A 6,739-nucleotide genomic window follows, 5' to 3' on the forward strand; every position below is an offset into this window, starting at 1 on the left:
AAATCAGTACAATGATGTTGCAGGTTTCAATGAAAATATATCGGGATCTCGGAGGTAACGTGTTATAAGTCCAAATCTAATTTGATAAATTTGATAGAGGTATTATTGAGTATTCATTGATTGTTTGACCAAACCGTGAATTGGCTGGAGATTGGAGTTTTATAACGAATTCCATGGTAACAACTGGTGCTTACTAAATATTTGGAACTCACAACAAAAATTCCAGAAGATCTAAACTTATAATATCACCAATGCAATTCGATATTATTGCAGATTCGATTAGATGAACAGGTACCTAAGCATTGGGTGCATACTTTGAGTATTTGAGGTTAATACTCAAGGTATAAACTCCGTTCAACAATTTTGAAACATCCTGATCTAGTGCAATACTACTATGTATGTATGTGTATAAGTGTATTGTATGTATATGTGTAAACCATCAATGGAATTCGCTATCAACGGAACTCGATAATTCATTCAAGTTTGGAATTTTTTGTTTGCATTTATTATTTTTAATATGATAGACAAGTACACAAACACAAGTACATTTCAGAAAATGTGACTTAAAACTTCTTACCTCCGAGCAGATCGTGCAACAGTGAAAAATCAAATGACTCAATAAAAGAAAACGCGTTGTTGTCCGACATACCTACGTTACATGAATTGTCCCCTCTTCATAAGATTCGATCGACAGAATATTCAAAAACTCGGCAACGTTCTACTAGAAAATAAACTAATGATGCGCATTCGTATTAACGACCACTGTCAATTTTTCACCGCATTTTTTACTACTGGATTAGCATTCTAGAGTAATAATATATAATATGATTCCTATGGATTTGTCAGACAGGGAAACTTCTATAACTCCAAAAATAATTCGTGCTCCAAAAACATTTTTTCAGTGGAGTATTTGTATTAATATGCTCTATCAGAATAGATCATAAAATGAATTTAGCCCGCCGTCCGGAATACTGAAAAATCGTATTTTTGATCCAGCCACGGTTTTTTCACTGAGGGAAACGTTTATAACTCCGAAAATAATTCGTGCTCCAAAAAAATTCTTTCAGTGGAGTATTTGTATTAATGTGCTCTATCAGAATAGATCATAAAATGAATTCAGCCCGCCGTCTGGAATAGTGAAATATCGAACATTTTCCTCTACTCAGCCGTTATGCTTCCATGAATGTTACGGAAAATCAACTTCCATCAAAAGATAACGTTGCCCAGCAAGAACAACGTGGAGGTGTAGAGGTATCTCTCGCCAAGGAATGGGAATAAAGGAAAAAATATCATGAATTTCAGATAAAGGAAGGAACTCTATAGGAGAACTAGCTGACCCGGCAAACGTTGTTTTGCCATATAAATAATTTCCTAATGATTAAATTACTAAAATGGCTATTAAAAAATAAGGGTTGATCGTAGAAGGGTGAAAATTGAGGATTGTATGTATTTTTGTATGTTGTATCATACAAAAATAGAAATTAAAAATTTTGTCTAAAAAATAAAAAATAAAATTAGGGGTGGACTACCCCTAACATTTAGGGGGATGAAAAATAGATGTTGGCCGATTCTCATAAATACCGGATAAGCACAAAAAATTTCATCAAAATCGGTCAAGCCGTTTCGGAGGAGTATGGCAACGAAAACTGTGACACGAGAATTTTATATATTACTAGCTGACCCGGCAAACGTTGTTTTGCCATATAAATAATTTCCTAATGATTAAATTACTAAAATGGCTATTAAAAAATAAGGGTTGATCGTAGAAGGGTGAATATTGAGGATTGTATGTATTTTTGTATGTTGTATCATACAAAAATAGAAATTAAAAATTTTGTCTAAAAAATAAAATAAAAATTTAGGGGTGGACTACCCCTAACATTTAGGGGGATGAAAAATAGATGTTGGCCGATTCTCATAGATACCGGATAAGCACAAAAAATTTCATCAAAATCGGTCAAGCCGTTTCGGAGGAGTATGGTAACGAAAACTATGACACGAGAATTTTATATATTAGATATAGGATGAAGGATAATATTTACCAACTATTATTTATACCTTTCATATAACTTCAATTATGCACAGTACCTTTAAATGACCATATACAAAAGAATAAACATATAAGGGACATTGCTAAAATGAAATTATTATCAGATAATTGAGGAAATTAAAAATATGTATCGATCCCAATAATTCATGACCTCACACTGGTTTTATTTATATTAAAGAACATATCATAATGAAAACTTAGAGAAAATATTCCTCATTCAGAAGAGAGCAATTCGAATAATTTACAAAATGAAATTTAGGGAATCATGTAGAGGAACTTTTAGATTTAGAGGAATTTTCACTGTTTATGGCCTGTATTTGTTTGGATGTTCTTACATAAGAATAGGGGTAGTTCCATATCTGAGAATGCAAATAGTTACAACACAAGAAATTTAAATATAATGTTTCCAACTCATAGATTAACATTAACTGAGCGCTGCTTATATGAGCATCAGAGCTTTCATTAAGTTATCAAATAATATAAAACGCATAAATAACTATAAATCGTTCAGAAATAAAGTTAAAAATCTACTGATTGCATTGGAACCATACAACCTCGGGGACTATTTTGAAGCTACTGAGTGAACAAAAAATTTTTGTGATGTCATTTCATTTAATTTTGGATTTATTGTAACTCTGCATGTAATTCGAATTTATCTGAAATGAATAAATACCTTATCTTATCATCACCATATATATATTGTCTCATTTATAAAATTCAAGGGGATTCGTTTGTGGAAAAAAACATTTAATAGAAAATAACTGATTGAAACATATCTAACAGAGCATATTATCTGATTAAATATAATTATTCGTCCCAAGAACGAGATCACAATTTATTATTTATTTTAAGGTGAAGAAACTCGCTTAAAAAAATATGTTCATCATATCGCTAACCCAAAAACTATCCAATATATATATATATATATTTCAAATTCACAGTGAAAAAATAATACAGACATGCAATCATCGATTATATCAAAGATAATGGGTTTCACAATGTTCCTAAATATAATATATTAGAAATATAAAATTTAATTAAAATAATCTGTCAACAATTAATTTATCGCACACAACTGACCGACTGTAAATGAAGTATCTGAATTGGTTTCAGATATACATCTTTCATGAAAATGCCTACAACAACTACCGCATCGCACTGACTGACATGAAAACAATACGTTATTTCCGCAAAATAAGCATATCTCGGACATATTATGTGAAGAATTAATAATGACATCTTTCAAACTTACTCTATAATTTTTAATATTGACATTGTTGTTCAAACGTTCTTCATTGACTAATTTATCAAAATAATATAGGATATAAACTCCGCAATTATAGCCGTCGTCTTGTTTATCATGTTGCTTCAGTTCGATGGTCCACTCATCAACATTTGTACAAGCATTTGTTTTATAAAATTCTACATATTTTAAGAAATTACCTAGATGCAATGACGATTCTTTTTTTGTGCTGCCATATGAATTTAGAAAACAAAAGCTTTTAGATTTTATATTAACAACAGCCAAACAAAAATGATGGAAACTGGAGCGATCCATTTTATCGGAGTAATTTTGAAGTATTGGAAATATCAAAACATCTTTTTGAACCCTACACAGACAACAACGAGACGGTCAACTCCTTCACTAAATTTGTCCGATTCAGGCTATGTCAATCATCTTTGTCTATATCACTGAAAATCACATAAAGCTATCTTTGTCTACATCAATGGCCCTAAAAGTAGAGGCGTTGCATTCGGTTTTGCTGGCATTGCCAAATGTATAAATATAATCTGCCATTGCGAGATAATTAACAAAATCTGTCTTGACGTGCAAATAATTGTGGCAACACGGAATACATTAAAATTTTGTGGGACTTTGTTCATGACAATTTTTTTTTTAAATGGTGTTTGCAGCTGCAGATGAGAAATTGAGTTGAAAATATTTATACACATAGTGATAGCTATGAATGCATATTTATGCCAGAAATAACAACAGAGGAGACGGTATCCAAAATTGAAGCAGATGTGTTATCTATGGATGTGAATAGGTGTAGTGCAGAAACTTTTTCAGTAGCTTATGTGGCTGGTTTCATTTGGAAATGCATCTATAAGAAAATAACGTGTACGGATTGTTCTGTTCTATTATCATCAGATGAATTGGAGGGATAAAACGTGTTCATCTGGACCAAGGAATGGCCAGATGATGAGAGGAGTCTGTATTATCCAATATCCAAGTACTGTATTCAAAATATCCATTGGACAAGGTAAAACTTCTTTGGAGAATTTTATGTTGGAAAACTCTAATATTTCTGACCCTCCTTATCATGCCTCTAAATTTGTTCATAATGGCATAGATTTTTCATGGTTAACATGTGAACAACATTAGCAGAGTTCCGGAATTGCATCTCGGAGGAAATTTAGCGAGCAGGTTTTCAGGTCACTTTGCTCTGATCGTAATATTATTAAAATTATACGTTACTTGTTTTATATTTTACTTGTTGTTTTATATTTCCTCTTTTTAATACCTCAATTGTTCTCCTATATGTCTGCTGATATTAGTTTAATTTAAATTCAAATCGTGAAACCACAATTCGAAAAGTTGTATTTCCGTTTTTGTCCAAAAATTTTCATGCAGCCATATTGATAGCGAAATTGTTTGCCAATGTTAAGTATAATGATTAACATGGCAAAAATTTCAGCATAAATTTTATGGTTGTGCGAAATCGCTCCCATACTGCAAAACAAGAAAACAATAATACACAAAAGAATAATTCGAAATTCCCGCGCTAAACGCTACACAACAGCGCCTTTGGCGCCATCTACAAACAGGGTCGATGCTGTGAGACAAGGATACAAAACATCGGAGGAAATATAGTGGGGAGTCTCTGCCCTACATTTGAAAGTGAACTGTGGTTTTCACCAAAACCATATAAAAATATTTTTGTCCCTTGTAAAGTTGGGAAAACTTGAAACTCATTTTTATTCTTATTGAATATATTCAAACAAATATCTACTATGAAATTAGATAACCATTCCTTTCCCGATAATATTTAAAAATCCTCAGAAGTAATTTCCTCCACATCACATTCAACATCTGAAAAAAATGAAAAAATAAAATTTTTTTTACCTATATTTTATAATAGCTTGAAGCAGAAACTAATCCATTCGGTGAAATAACTATTTCACCTGATGGTCTCCATTTGATAAACGAGGGATTTTTGATTGATTTGGAGATATATAGCAACATTATGGAAAAAAACCGCTTCAATTTTGGAAAAATATCCCTCCAACGCATATTATCCATGAATATTCGATCTATTTTAATACCTTTGAAGGTCCAAATTACGAAATCGCACCAATCTGTATTACCACCTTGTATTTGATGATAATAGGGGTGCGAAGATATGTATGGTACCCCGTTGACATTTTTCCTCTGCTTACACTGAGATCTGGAACGAGAAACAGGTTTTTAGGATCTGTCTCTTGTTCCATTTCTTTACACCCGCTTCATTGTTATTTTCAGATTGTAAAAGTTTGTAACACTCTTTTTCAAAAGAATATATATATATATAGGGGTGCGTTTTAGAAATAGTTCCCATTTTTATATTAAATGCTTTAATTTTTCCTATCGAGATTGCCTCATTCGGTTCTAAAAATCGACACGAGTACGGGCATTTAACTTCAACTAAATCATTGTCATTCACCAATCCATCCGGAGAACCCGCAAGATATTGATACGACGGATGAATTATCAAACCCGAAGAAATGCACTTTGTATTAGTTGCTGCTTCATAGGCTTGGACAGCACGTTTTTCAAAATCTATTCCATGTTTAACAGCTACATTTGACGAGATATCAGTCAGATCTTGCGTTTCATTTAATAAATTAATTAAACTACCCGTAGTTCTCGCATTGCAGATCCTTCCGAAATGGGATGCCGTGACACGCATTTTGCTTTCTCTGAACCAAGCTTCAGATTCTCGTTGAGTCCTGGTATTCCTTCCAATTTCTTTCAAATCTTCTAGGGATATTGTATAATTCTCAGTATAATATTTATTACATTGCTCTTGTAAGTTTATCGTAGAGGGAACGCTTTGTTCTGTAGCTTTACCCGCACAAAATTTACAAAAAAAATCTCCGCTGACTGTTGCTTCTAAATCTCCAATACACACCACATGAACCCAACCATTGCACTTGTCACATTGGACCCACTCAGCTTCGAAGTCAAGCACTCTTTCTTTACAACAAATGCAGAGATCCGATGATAATTTATTAGGCTGAGGTGATTGGGAATTCTTAAGTGCCCTATTCAATGACGTTTCAAGAAAGTTATTATGCATCACTTTTTCTTTCTTCTTCTAAACCTCCGGTGAAGCAAGACCATCATCTTTTTTTCTCATTATAAGTTTTAATGCACTTGGATTTAGTAATGTTTTGGGAGCTTTCTTTATAAACAAAAAATTACATATTTTCGTATTTTCCTGATAATACGACGACTTTTTTGACGCATTACTCTCTTTGCTGGGATATTTTTCAAAATACCAAATCATCTCTCAACAGGAGCATCCATCATCATCCATCATTTCCATCATCAGGGCACTGAAAATGAGCATATAAAATTTCAAAAGTCTCTCCCTTCACGAAAGTGAGACAAAAGTACAAAATAATACAGGAATAATAGACAGTTCT

The sequence above is a fragment of the Coccinella septempunctata genome, chromosome 5, assembly GCF_907165205.1.
Source record: "Coccinella septempunctata chromosome 5, icCocSept1.1, whole genome shotgun sequence".
Classification (NCBI taxonomy): domain Eukaryota; kingdom Metazoa; phylum Arthropoda; class Insecta; order Coleoptera; family Coccinellidae; genus Coccinella; species Coccinella septempunctata.